The sequence below is a fragment of the Impatiens glandulifera genome, chromosome 2, assembly GCF_907164915.1.
Source record: "Impatiens glandulifera chromosome 2, dImpGla2.1, whole genome shotgun sequence".
In the NCBI taxonomy this organism is placed as follows: Eukaryota; Viridiplantae; Streptophyta; class Magnoliopsida; order Ericales; family Balsaminaceae; genus Impatiens; species Impatiens glandulifera.
In genome coordinates this window covers 27,840,359-27,855,737 of record NC_061863.1, presented here as the reverse complement: position 1 = coordinate 27,855,737, position 15,379 = coordinate 27,840,359, and positions in this window count along the sequence as shown.

Below are 15,379 nucleotides of genomic sequence, written 5' to 3'. Positions count from 1 at the left end.
TTCATTGGTTGCAACTGGTTGTCGTACTGATCTGCACAGAATAGTGGAGCAGGAGTATCATACAACTAGTAGATCGTGGGTAGACCGATGCTAGCTTCAAACAACTGCTCAAGCATGGAATTAGACGTGCTTCAATTAGACTGACAAGTCTAACAAAGTTAGATGCCCCCGTCTAATAGCAGGATCCGTTAGACCATCAGGTCTAATGGAATTAGAGGACACGTATAATTATTGTTCCCATCAGACTAATCTGAAGGAGTTAAACTGCACGTCTAACTCTTATCTGTTAGACGACACGTCTAACTACGTTTCCCTTCAGACGAATCTGAATGAGTTAGTCTGCACATCTAACTCTCATTTGTTAGACGACACGTCTAAATACGTTTCCCTTCAGACTAATCTAAAGGAGTTAGACTGCACGTCTAACTATGTATCTATTAGATGGCACATCTAACTACGTTTCCCTTCAGACTAATCTGAAGGAGTTAGACTGCACGTCTAACTCTCATCTGTTAGACGACATTCTAACTACGTTTTCATTCAGACTAATCTGAAGGAGTTAGACTATACATCTAACTACGTATTTGTCAGACTGCACGTCTAACTACGTCTGTAATACTGCACGTCTAACTACGTCTGTTAGACTGCACGTCTAACCACATATCTAATAGACTACACGTCTAACTACGTCTATTAGACTGCACGTCTAACTACGCCTGTTAGACTGCACGTCTAACTACGCCTGTTAGACTGCACGTCTAACTACGCCTGTTAGACTGCACGTCTAACTACGCCTGTTAGACTGCATGTCTAACTACGTATCTGTTAGACTACACGTCTAACTACGTTTATTAAACTGCACGTGTTGGGTCAAATTATTTTGACTAAGTGTCAAAGTATTTTGACTATTAGAATTTTGATGATGAGTGTGTATAAAACTTAATTTAAGCCGTCTAATCTTTTTTGGTGCAGGTGTATCGAAAATATGTTATATTAGACTAAGTCTAAATGAGGTTCATTAGACTAATTGGTCATTAGATGCATATTGTTAAATGTGCAGTCTAACGGATACGTAGTTAGACGTGTAGTCTAACAGACGTAGTTAGACGTGCAGTCTAATAGACGTAGTTAGACGTGCAGTCTAACAGACATTGTTAGACATGCAGTCTAACTAATACGTAGTTAGACGTGTAGTCTAATAGACGTAGTTAAACAGGCAGTCTAACAGACGTAGTTAGACATATAGTCTAATAGACGTTGTTAGACGTACAGTCTAACGGATATGTAGTTAGACGTGCAGTCTAACAAACGTATTTAGACGTGCAGTCTCACAGACGTAATAAGATGTACAGTCTAACAGATGTAGTTAGACGTACAGTCTAACAAACACGTAGTTAGACGTGCGGTCTAACAGATACGTAGTTAGACGTGCAATCTAACAGACATAGTTAGACGTGCAGTCTAACAGATACGTAGTTAGACATGCAGTCTAACAGATACGTATTTAGACATGTAGTCTAACAGATACGTAGTTAGATGTGCAGTTTAATGGATACATAGTTAGACGCGCACTCTAATAGACGTAGTTAGACGTGCAGTCTAATAGATACATAGTTAGACGTGCATTCTAACAGATACGTAGATAGACATGTAGTATAATTCGTTCAGATTAGTCTGAAGGGATGCGTACTTAGACGTGTCATCTAACGTATGAGAGTTAGACGTGTAGTCTAACTCCTTCAGATTAGTCTGAAGGGATGCGTAGTTAGACGTGCCGTCAAACGTATGAGAGTTAGACGTGCAGTCTAACTCCTTCAGATTAGTCTGAAGGGAACCGAAATTAGACGTGTCATCTAATCCCATTAGACCAAGTGGTCTAATGGATCCTCATATTAGACGTAGGCTTCTAATTTCATTAGATTTGTCAGTCTAAATTATAAACCACTAATTCCATTCTTAAAGTAGTTGCTGGAAGCTAGCACCCGTCTACCCACGATCAACCAGTTGTATGCTACTCCTGATCCACTTTCCAGTGAAGATCAGTACGACAACCAGGTGCAACCAATTGATTAATGCCACGTAAGAAAATATTCTTCTCACTACTTGTTTCTTGTAGGAATATCCTAGAAGAATATTTGGCGCACTACCCGAATTGGTACGACCACGATCCTGGTGCTTTGAGTCTGTTGTGTACTATGGAGGCGTTCCAATGGAAGCTCGCCACGTGTCATTATGGAAGATTCGACCATTGGTACCTACTCCCTATTTAAAGATCTTCTAGGGCCACAGATGAATCATCGATCTATCGATACTCAAAGCATCATACGCAAACATACAAACTGATATACGAAAGAGCTGCTTTCTTGCTTTACTGTGTGTTTATCTCGAGAGAATTATAATCAAAGCATTGTTTTAGCTGAGTGATATACTTCATTATAGTGTAAGTTGAACAGAGTCTCTTCTGTTCAATAGGGAGCTAATCGTGCAACTGTATTTGATTCTAAGAAACTTATAGTGAATCCTTCCGGTGGTTGGAAGAAAGGGTGACGTAGGAGAGTTTGTTCCGAATATCCATAAACAAACTGTTGTGTCATTTACATTTTGTCATCTTCTCATTCTTTGGTTCTTAGCTTCAAACCTGAACAAATGTTTCCGCACTTGAATCGTTCAAGAGTTTGCAAGGGTTTGTGAAGAATAGAAAGTGATTTAAATCCTTAACAAAATTTCTATCAAACCGTTTTTCCTAAGCCGTCACCAATAGCAAGACCCTCGTCTCTATTGATTACGCAGATCCTATCAGCAATTCTAACTACGTATTTGTTAAATTGCACGTTTAACCACGCCGGTTAGACTGCATGTCTAACCATGCCGGTTAGACTGCACGTCTAACCACGCCGGTTAGACTGCACGTCTAACCACGCCGGTTAGAGTGCACATCTAACCACGACGGTTAGACTGGACGTCTAACCACGCCGGTTATACTGCACGTCTAACCACGCTGGTTAGACTGTATGTCTAACTTATTGCGTCTAATACCCAATAAGTCTAATTAAATCGTTTTTGATACACCTATACCAGAAACAATTAGACGACTTAGTTTAAGTTTTACACAAACTCATCATCAAAATTCCGATAGTCAAAATGATTTAACCCTTAGTCAAAATAATTTGACCCAACAATTTCCCCCTTTTTGTTGATAATTTTAAATTTTGCACAATTAAAAGATTATGTGAGTATTGCAGTAGATAGCAACAGACTATTCATATACCATAATAGATAGAAGCATAACTTAACTTTGAAACATCAGGAATATTTTTCAAAACAAAATATAAAAACACCTTTCAAGAACATCAACCCCATAAACACATCAAAAGATCAAAACAACATTAAATGATTATTCCTTCCCCTTAAGTCTAAGGCTAATCTTTTTCCCTTTCTTTTCCCCTTTTTAACATCATTTGGGAAGGGAATCTAGAATCGATTCTAGAGCTAAGGTTAACGCTGAGTTATAGGTTCCCCAATTTTGTTTCTTAGATCTAAGCCTACCCACCTAAAGAGCATAGTCGAGGACCCTTGCACCGTTCAAGACTTTAGAAGGATTGGCATGAAACTCATGACCAGGTTCAGTAAGGAGACAACAAAGGAATGCGCAAAGGGGAGCGTCATAACCGAAGATCTTCTTTCAAGAGGAAATCATTCTAACCATATTGTTGAAGAGGAATTTCGACCAGTTGATGCATACACCTCTTGTGATTGCCACCATTATTTCAAAGACTTTCGTACAGTAGATGTAGGAAGAGTCCTTCGCAAGAATATATTTGGATATGATGTCGTTGAGTAGGGAATAGTCAACCTTCAGACAATTACTCTTCCCGTGATACACACAGGAAGGATTTTCCCTTCGAATACTTGATCTAAAAAGACAAGCGTCATTTCAGACAGAATTTCATTTGAGAAAGAAGGAATCTCATGGATTCCTTTGGTTTGAAGTCTGAAGAACATGCCGAATGTTTCTTCAGAGAAGGAGATATTTTTGCCAAGAACATTCCCATGAATGTACTAATTATGATAAAAGCCACCGGTTTGAAAGAATTTATGAACTGCTTGTTCGTGACAGATGTAGTGAGGACGAAGAAACTTCTTCAGCCTAGAAGCTTTTAAGGATTCAAAAATTAGAACCATTTCAGAAATCATTAGAGTTGAAACAGACTTGAAGTCTATTTGCAGAGATTTCGGAGAGAGAGAAGTCATTTTGGCAAGATGAACACATGATTTTGGTGATTCGAAATCTAGAGAGAGAATTAAGAATTTCAGAGTACTCAACCATTTGAGTGACACCATGCATTGAATATAAGAGAGCTAACGTGTGAAATTTAATATTTAATGATAATACCAACCGTCAATAGATTCAGAAATCTATTCTCAAAGGACACAACTAATAATTAATATTAATCATGAAATTGCACTGTAAATATTAGACGTATAGAAGAAAGTTATCAGAAATTTTAGTCACTCTTTAAATATTGAGAGACACATGTATTCAATCTATTTGAGAAGTGACTGGTTTATTTTTGGCGGGAAAAGTACATAAATAGATACATTGACAGAGGACAGCTGTCCCGATAGCCAGAAGATGAAAAGTCTAAGTGCACAAGTAGTTAGACGTTTAAACTACTTTCCACATTATTCACTTATAATTGGGAAATACGTCTATTAAACATTAATGTCTAATAAAGCTTGTCTTATAAACGTCTAACGTCTATTAGACGTAGACATCTAATTATGCATAAACACCACGTATTAGACTTGTGTCCAGTTAGACGTGAGCTTCCAATTGCTCTTGTATTATAAATGTCTAAATGTCTATTAGACGCATACGTCTAACCGCACAGGTTAATTAACCAAGACATGAGTTCCCAAAAGAAGATAAAAATTGCTTGAGTAGACATACGTCTAAGTAGTCATGCTTCTTAAACTTCTAGTCCATTGGACGTATTGAGACCTTTGTCTTCTTGTCTGTCCAGTTATGTTTTGAACAATATGTTCCTCCTCAGTTTATACACACAATAAAATCAATCAAGATCAACAAGTCCTAAAATATTTCTAACGTGAGAAAACTAAGTCTCGGGTAGAGGCTTCGTGAAGTCGTCTGCAGTTTGTTGATCTGTTGGGATGCATTCAAGGCGAATCTTCTTCTGATTGACATGCTCTGGGATGAATTGATGTCTGATTTCGATGTGATTTGTCCGAGAGTGCAACACTGGATTATAGGTGATTGCGATAGCACTTGTGTCGTCGCAGAAAATTGGAGATTCTTCAGCCTCAATCCCATAGTCCATAAGCTGTTGTTGAACCCACTAGAGTTGAGAACAACAACTACCAGTTGCAAGGTACTCTACTTCAGTTGTAGACGTAGCAACCGACGTCTACTTCTTGCTGAACCATGAGATAAGACGATCTCCAAGAAACTGTCAAGTTCCAATTGTGCTATTTCTATCAATTTTGCACCTTGCATAATCTGTATCAGAGAAACTAGTCAAATTGAAGCTAGAATCCTTCGAATACCACTATCCCACATTTTGATTTCCCTTCAAATATTTCAGAATGCGTTTAGCAGCAATGAAGTGAGAAAGTTTAGGATTAGCCTGGAATTTTCCACAGACACCAACAACAAATTGAATATCTGGTCTACTGGCAGTAACATAGAGAAATGACCCAATAAGACCTCTATAGGTTGTGACATCTACACTTTGACCACCATTATCTTTGTCTAGTTTACTGGAGAAGCTCATTGGAGTAGCTACAGCTAACAGAGCAGTTCTCCATCCCAAACTTCTTCAATAACTCTTTGGTATACTTGGCCTGATTGATGAAGGTTCCTTTCTCCAGCTGACGAACTTGAATACCGAGGAAGAAAGTTTATTCTACCATCATGCTCATTTCAAATCTTTCATGCATCGGCATGGCAAATTTCTCACACAATTTGGGGTTAGTTGATCCAAATATAATATCATCGACATATATTCTAACAAGCAAAATGTGAGAGTCTTTAGTGAATCTAAACAGTGTTTTATCAATAGTTTTAATAACAAAATCATGATCAAACAGAAATTCAGTCAAAGTGTCACACAAAGCTCTAGGAACTTGTTTCAAACCATATAAAGCTTTGTCATGTTTGAAGACATGATTTGGTAAAGTATGATCTACAAAACTAGGAGGTTCTTCAACATAGACATCTTCATTTAATTTATCATTTAAAAATGCACTTTTCACATCCATTTGAAAAACTTTAAGATTTTTAAATGATGCATAAGCTAGAAAGATTCTAATTGCCTCAAGTCTTGCTACGGGTGCAAAAGACTCATCAAAGTCGATGCCTTCCTCCTGTCTGTATACTTGAGAAACTAAACGGGCTTTGTTTATAATAACTAGACGATCTTCACTAAGTTTGTTTCTAAAGACCCATCTTGTTTCAATGACTAACTAATTAGTTGGTCTAGGATTTAGATGCCACACTTTATTTCTCATAAATTCGTTTAACTCCTCCTACAGTGCATTGATCCAATCTAGATCAACCACTACTTCACCAATTTTCTTGGGTTCAATTTGAAAAATAAAGGTAGAAATGACAATTTCATCCATCAATTGACGTCTAGTCCTACGAGGAGAGAGGATTCCCGATGATCAATTCTGGTGGATGATTCTTGTTCCATCTTAAGTTGGATCCAAAGGGATTGGTCATCTAAACAAGAGACTCCGCGACGTCCGAACTCTCAACTGTTTGTTGAATAGGAGTTTGTACGTCTGGTTGGATTTCAACCGGATCAGCCACAGGATCAGACAACAAAATCCATTTATCCAGAGCTTCATCCTCATTTACAGACTCAAGACTCGTCGCTTTTAATTTGTTAGCAAGGTCGATGGGATCGATGGAGTTATTCTCAACAGATTCATCAAGTAGTACATGAAGGGCTTCCTCAAAAGTTTGAGTTCTGCTGTTATATACTTTGTAAGCCTTGCTTACTGAGGAATATTCCAACATGAATCCAGCATCTTCTTTACCATCAAAAGCGGTCAAGTAAACCTATCCATTGTTATGGATAAAACATTTACACCCTAATACTTTGAAGTACGAAACTGTGGGAATTCTCCCGTAATATAGTTCATAGGGAGTTTTATCAAAACGTTTGTTAATTATTAACCGATTTTGTGTGTAGCAAACAGTGTTAATTGCTTCTGCCTAGAACCTTTGAGGTGCGTTTTGATAGAATCGGCTTTATCAAAAGAGATAGGGTCTGGCTAATGATGAAGGCTTATGAAAAACAGTTTGATAGTGTTAGGATCGGGGACGCCCTTGGAGGACCGGGGTGTTTCCGGTTTCGGGAAGGGTGGCCTCTTACAACACACACAACACTTTGGTGATAGTCCGGTTAGAGACTATAACCGTTCTCAGCACCGCACAAACTGTCACAGACTCTTGAACCGGGTTCAAGGGCGGAAATGTTTGTTTCAGTCTGAAGCAACGTATGCGACTTGGTTGATGTTTTAGAAGGAGTCGGTTTTATGGATATGAGTGGACCGGTTTACGGAGTACGATTGGTTTGAGGTTAGGTTAAGTAAGTAAATAATGAAAACGAAAGAAAGAACACGAGACAAGGATTTTTATGGATGTTCGGAGCAAACCCTCCTACGTCACCCCTTCTTCTCAGGTTATGAGAAGGATCTCCACTAACTTTTATAGTTTCAACAACACTGCCGGTCGAGCCCAACTCGCTACTCGCCGGTTACACCAACTCACTCTTTGATGTAATACAATAACTCAACACAACAAGATACAGAAAGCTTCCGGTTTTAGACACACCGGTTTGGATTGTAAAAGTTTATCTCTCTAACTTATTGCTTTTTTGATTCGTTTTCTGTGATGCCTTAAATGAGGACGTTTCATCTTCCTTTTATAGATGAGAAGAGCTAACGGTCATTTTCTCCTCTCTCCTCTTGATTGGTTGATCATTATCACGCCGGTGCAGAGAGGTTGCTTGCACACTTCACCTTCCTCAACACTTGGCAGTCATGCAGGCAGCTCTGAGTGTAAGATGACATAATCGGTTTTCAGATTTGGACATGTGTTGGGCATGCACCTTTGGTTGTCAACTTCAGATCAATAAAGCATAATTGCTTTCCTCGCATGATTCCGATCGGATCTGATCTTCTTTTATTCCTTCAAAACACGTCTGTTTCGTCATGTTACGTCACTCTTGAAGTTTGAATTTTCCGGTTTTGTCTCTTGTGCAGAATGATCCGGCTGGTATGTGAACTTTTGTCTTTGCTGACCGGTTGCTTGAGAGTGTGAAAACCGGTTCCTCTGATCTTTAATTTGATCACTTGGAACAGGTTTCTTTGAAGTATTTCAGCAACCGGTTTATGATGCCCCAACCGGTTCATACGATTTGATCTGTACCTGCAAATGAAAGTTAACAACTGTTTAGTTTGTCTAGCCGGTTCCAAAAAATAATTTTACTTAATTTTTCTATCAATTTCTCCCTTTTTGATTATTTAGAATAAATATTCAAAAATTGTAATGTGTGGCCGGTTTGAAAATTAACTTACTTAATTTTTCTTATCAATTTCTCCCTTTTTGATTATTTAGAATAAATATTCAAAACTTGTAATGTGTGGCCGGTTTGAAAATTAACTTACTTAATTTTTCTATCAATTTCTCCCTATTTGATCATTTAGAATAAATTTTCAAAAACATGTGTTTGATTTTTCAAAAGGTATGTAGAAACTAATAAGTTTAAAGATATGATAAAACGACCAAGTTCTGAAATAAAGTTAAACATTAATTGTTTTTAAGGAAAGAAAGGAAAAAGACTAAGGCTTGGATGGTCCCCCCTTGTCAAGTTCTTTCTCCAGGTCTTTTTCAAGCCGCCTTCTTTCTTCCTCTTCCCTTGCCTTCCACTCCCTGTCGCGTCTTTCAGCGTCAATCAGAATTCCGGCTCACACACTTGAGATACCGGGAGTCCTTTTGCCAAATCCAAAACCGGCACAAACTGGTTTTGGAGGATGAGGTGGTGGAGCCACAATTGGTCTGGAGCTTGTAGTTGCGGTTGAACTTTCGATTGTCCTCTTCTTGCGCCGGTTAAGTTCTTCAATATCCTCTTCTTCATCAGCAGCACGTTGCACGTTCAGCTCGACCGGTACAGTTGTTTTTTGGTTACTTTGTTCTGCCCGCTTTATCACCTTGGCAACCGCCCTCCGTTTCTTCTTGTTTCTTGTGTTCATAGAATGAGACGGTTGAGCCGGTGTGGGTTCCTGGATACCTGCCTGTTCTTCCTCGTTGTATTTCTGAGCAAGCTCATGATCTTTGTCCTCAATCTCCTTCTGCACCCGTTCCCTTTCCCTTTCTTCTTCTTGCAGCCTTTTAGCGGTTTCAGCATCAGACTCGATTTGCCCTTGAGTCTTGCTGACTTGGAGTTTGGACATCTCCCCAATTTGGAAAGCCATTGTCTGCAACATATCTAACAGAGGAGCGGTTGCGGTTTGGACAGACTCGGCGATCAAAGATTTGACGGAGGTCTGCACAGCATCATCTATCATGGATTTGATAGTTGTTTGAACGGTGTTGGCTATTTCGGTTTGTACAGATCCCCTTATAGTGTTTGACAAATTAGCTTCAGCTGTTGCAATCCTCTCATCGGTTGTGGTTTTATAACTTCCAAGACATGAATCAATTGTATCAACCACCGCCTGCTTCATTTGATCAATTTCCGGAGCCTTAGCAGTTTAAGAGGGATCTTGTTCCAGGTTTTCCACTGTTCTAGAAGTCTCCCCTGCAATAAAGAAAGGCTTACTCTTATATAGATCGGCGTTGATAAGTAGGTGTCTGCAGCCGTTTCTCCATTGTGCATCAAGATTGTCAAGGCTTTGCAGAAGCTATTCTCGCACCGGAAGAAACCGTTCAGACATTTTCCTTTCAATTGGAGTTATCGTTGCTCCTTCCACTTCCTTTAAAGCTTCCTCAACTGCTTGTAACCGAGCGTATTCACGAATTACCGCGGTTTTGCTGAATGCGGGTTGAATAAGATTTGTGTGTGCCAGCTTGAGTGCCCTTTCTTCTAGCTTTATGAGTCTGTCCCAATGCTTGTTGCCGCTCATCCCTGGAACCATATCCGATAGCTTTGTCTCACAACGAAGTTTTACCCACATGAGGTATGGTGAAATCATATCACTTGCACTCTGGTTCATGTCCCTGAGGAGTTCCTCGAATAATTCATCTTCTTGTTCTGCCGAAGGATTGGCCGTGTCTCCGGTTAAGATTTCTGGTTGGGAGCCGGTTTGCAGAGTACCTCTTTCTATCACGGCTGAATCTTCAACAAGAACCTCTTTTCCTTTGTTAACCTGAGCAGACCCCTCAGGTATGAGTGCTGAATCGGTTGGCCCATCTTGAGCCGTTTGGTTTGCTGTGTTATCTGGAACTGACTTGTTCCCTGCGGAACCGGATGGTTCCTGTTCTTCAGTGCTACCCTCCTGATCCGGAGGAGTAATGTTTGCGGTTTTGGCCGTTTCTTCGACCGGTTGAACTTCACTTTGATCGGGTATCTCAACCTGATCAACTGATTTACGACGACTTGACACATCGTCTTCGGTTTCCCTTGCAATGTCTTGGACAACGTCCTCAATGGATTCAGAAGTATTTAAGCCTACGTCGGCTATTACCTCTTCGATTCTTTTGCTTGGGGACTTGGAGTTTTCAGAGTTGAAACTGACCTCTACTTCCTCCTTTGAAGCTGACTCGGTTTTCTGGCTCCCCGAGGGTTCGTTTTGCCTTGGTGAGTTAGATGGAATAGGAATGGGACGAACGGTGTTGATGGGGATGGGTTGGAAGATGTCTCCGGTTCTCTCTGGTGGATTATCCGAGGAAAGGGTTTTCTCAGAGTCCGCCGGTTTGCTGGTGCTCTTCTTTGTAGAGGACTTCTTCCTCCCCTTCGTTTCTTGTGCGGCTTCGGCTTCAACCGCCTTTCTCTTCGGTTTCTTTTGTTTGGAACATTCTTCAGCCGGAGCGGAAGAGCTGGTCCCCTTGGACGACTTTGTTCTGGAGGACTTCGGTTTAACCGCTTTATCGGGCTTCTCAATCATCGACTCTGAGCTGAGAATATTGTTGAGTGGGAGCGGTTCACCTTCACCAAGATCGAACTTGAGAAACATGAGGATCTTCACAATCTGCATTGCGAAGGCCTGAACCCGGCCATCCTTCTTAATCACCATCCCACAGAATTCTTCGAAGATAACCGCTCCCCAATCCACCTTATCACCACAGACAATGGTCATCAACATTTTGAGCTTAAGTTTTGTGAGGTTATCGAAGTTACCTCCTCTTCCCTGAAGTGAACGGGCGATGACGTTCAGCAGCCACCTGAACTCCGGTTTGAGCTTGTTCTTCCGGCTAGAGTGAATCACCAGATCCTGATCTGAAAACGATATCACCAACCGGACATCATTAGACTCTGCATCGGTTAGGTCGGTTTTGAGATCCAAACCGGTGTTGGGCAAACCGAGAGCTTCAGCAAATAATTCCTCGGTGATCAAAACATCCTTGCCGTTGACGGTGGCGGAGACCTTCCTCTTTGTGAGCGTCGCCGTCGCCAGAAACTCCGTCACCGCCGCCAGATAAACAGTGAATGGACCAGATAGAAACTCCTCCAACCCAGAATCTCTTAGAGATTGAAGAACAACCATGTTTTTGTCTTCAGCGTGTTCATCAATGTCTGCGAAATCGACTTGCAACATCCATTGGAAGGGAGCTTTGCCTAGATCCATGGTAGAATTTAAGAAGAAAGGATGAAGAACGATGATGATCGTAGTTTGGAATGCCTTTGAAGATCTGGAAATTTTAGAGAGAGAAAGTGCATGTGTCGAATGGGCTGGTTTGAACTTATATAGACGACAGTTCCGAACGGTTGGAAGATGAACCGTCGCTTGATGATGTTTTGGCGCCAACTTTCCCTCCAAAAGTTACTGCAGTAACTTTCGGCGGTAAATGCGGAAAATCAATGGGCGGTAAATTTTGGGAGGTAAAACCGTGGGCGGTAAACTTTTCAAAATTTTCGTTTTGCTTGAGATTCCGGTTTTACTTGAAGTGTTGTTAACCGGAAGTTTCGTTTAACAAGAGGTTTTGTGTTTATTAAATTTTAAAGGCCGGAAGGAAAGATATGAATGAAAACCGGAGACTTTTAAAATTAGATATTTTATAAGTAATAAGAGATAACATCAAGCGGTTTTGGTCGTACAACAAAATGACCAAAAACCGGAAAGAAAGACAGATAACTTAGTTTTTTTTAAACCAGTCCCCCTCCACCATTCTTTCGTACCACTTGTTCACGGTGTTTTCAAGTGTCCGTTCCTCAATCCTCGATATCCATCTTTCCAACATGGATATGGTGATGGTGTTGGACGGTCCGACCGGAACATCGGGTTCAAGGTGACGGCGCTGAGCCATCAGAAACCGGGTGATTTGAGGAGCGAAACTGATCCTTCCCCTTGAAGCGGTTATCAGCGACTTCAGGTTGTTGAAGAGGTAGGTTGCCCAGTTGATTGAGGAGTTGCGGATGATGGCTATCATGATGTCGAAAGCCTCCCGGTTGTAGTTCTGGTTAGGCATTCGGCCCATGATAGACCTTTGAACCAAGTCATGCAAGACTTGGTAGTGAGGAGCAAGTTTCTCTTTCTTCCCAAAGTCCTTGATCGGAGCGTTGGAAGAAGAGAAGATCTGAAAGAAGTCTTCCTTAGCCGGAAGGACTAGCGTCGGGAAGTCTGAAAAGCCTTCGGTTGGAAGGTGAAAGAAGTTGGCAAATTTCTCTTCGGTAATCCGAAGAAATTGGTCGTCGATGATGGTGCGGATGCTGCCATCATCTAAAATGTGACCATTGTTGAAGAACTCACACACCTCCTCCACGAGGATAGTGTCTGAGCCTATGAGAAAACCTTGAAGCCCCGATTCTATGATCGGTTGGAAGATGCAGTCATGATATCTGCAGTCTTTGAAGTCGACGATGAGGGTGTTTCTGATTTCAGCAGACATTGTGAGAAAGGTTTGAAGGGATTTTCTGAGCTTTCAAGCTTTAGAGAGAAGGAATGCAGGAAGTGTGTTTTGAAAATGGAGGGTTGAGTCCCTTTTTATAGCTTGAAACGGTTGGATGCATTTAATGAGGATATTTGAAAAATCTAGCCGTTTATGTCTGGTCATTTATGACTTTGTGATTTTTTTCAAGAGAATAAAGACATGTCTTGTCGAATCAAGTCAGGCATGCTTATTGAGAATGAAGAGTTCTGTTTCAAAGAGTGATTTGATTTGATTTGGTACGACGCATTAAATATTTATCATTTATGATTTTTAGATTTGAGATTAAAGTGGAAGGAAATAAGCTTCATTAATTGAGGTACCAAACTGGTAGTACAACAAAATTACCGGTTTTGGAAAAGAAAAGAAATGAGTCAGAAGGAAAGATAGGCTAGACGTTAGATGACTCAGCCGCTTGATTTCTTTTAGCTTTGACTGCCTCCCACCGATCAACCATTTCTTGTACTCTCTCTTTAGTGAGCACATGCCTTGGATGGAGGGTCACGAAAGGTCCGGAGTGGATGTCCAGACTGGCACAAAAACCGCTCAGCTGAGGAGCGTAGCCGGTTTTGTTGGAGAGGAGCATCTTCTTCAGGTTGCTGAAGATGATCCAGGACCAGTTAACCGGTGTCCCAACCGTTACAGCAATCATCATCTCGAAAAGCCTTTGGGTGTAATAGTAGCTTTTCTCTCTGCCCAAGATGGACTTTCCCAGAATCTCACAGAGAAGCTGGTACTTGTGAGAGAGTTGGATTTTAGCACCCAAGGGTCTAACCGGGATGTCAGATCCTAAGAACCGACGACACATTTCTTCCATGGTCACCGGGGAGTATGTTAGGTCGGTTACCCCTTCAGTGGGCAAACCGCAGTATACAGCGAAATTCGTCTCGCTGAATAGAAATTTCTGACCGTAGACTTGTGCAACGATTATGTCTCGATGCACTTGTTTTGCGGTCTGGAAGAATTCTTCGACTACTAGATAGTCGAGAATGAATCTGTTTTCAAGGAAGCTTCTTAGCCCGCTTCTTTCAACGGCTAATAATATTTCTTTAACTTCATGGTCTTCATATTGGTAGATTGAGTTAAAATCTGCCAATAGAATCTTCTTTGCTTGAGAGTTGGAGTTCATGTTCTTGAGAGAGAGTATTAAGCTCAAGATTGTTTTTGTGAATAGTAATCTTGTGAAGATTTGTGAAGGTTTAAGGGTGGTTTATATAGCCAGGGGTTCGGCTAGATTAATATGTTTAAGCATGCTTGATGATGTCATCAGATATTTAATAGGCTTTAACTTGTTGGAGTAAATAATGTTTATTTCCAAGGCAAAAACTAATTATTACCAAGATATTAATGATGACAAAGATCTATTGACAAGATGTGAGTCTCCCTCTCTTGATGATGGACACATGTCGTCATCTCGATTGTGGTAGACTGTTTTTATTTATTACAGGCTTCATTTTTCAAAATATGCATGAAAACTCAGTTAGTCATCCCAGGTTAACCGGAGAAGTTCATTCCATCAGACCAGAATGCATTTGTATTAAGCGGTTTTCCATGACCGGTTTTAGTAGGATGTATTGTTCCGATTGTGAAGAAATGTTGATTTACGTCAACATTTGTTCAACTTTGGATTTATTATATCCACTTCAACCTGGTTATTTCAACCGTATAGTAAGTATACATGTGATTTGAGGTTATGAAGTAATCGGGCATAACCGGAGACTTCCTCCCGGTTAGCATCTTTGAATTATCAATGGCCTATTTGAATATGGTTTGAGAAGCGAGAGCTTCTCCCTGAACACATATCCCGATTTCTCATTGTTATGCATGCATAATCATGATATGAGTTGATTAAGATTAGTAAGTCCCAAGATATTTCGAAAATGAGAAAACTTAGCTTCTTGTAGCGGTTTCGTGAATATATCCGCTACTTGTTGCTCGGTCGAGACGTATTCTAGCCGGATGTGTTTCTCCTGAACGTGCTCCCGGATGAAATGATGTCTTATATCAATATGCTTTGTTCTTGAGTGCAACACCGGATTGTATGTAATCGCTATAGCGCTGGTGTTGTCACAGAAGATTGGAGATTCCTTGGCTTTTATCCCGAATTCCCTTAGTTGCTGTTGGATCCAGAGAAGTTGTGCACAACAGTTTCCGGCCGCTATGTACTCTGCCTCTGCGGTTGATGTTGCAACAGATGTTTGTTTCTTGCTTCTCCAAGTGACTAACCGGTCACCTAGGAACTGGCAGGTTCCACTTGTGCTC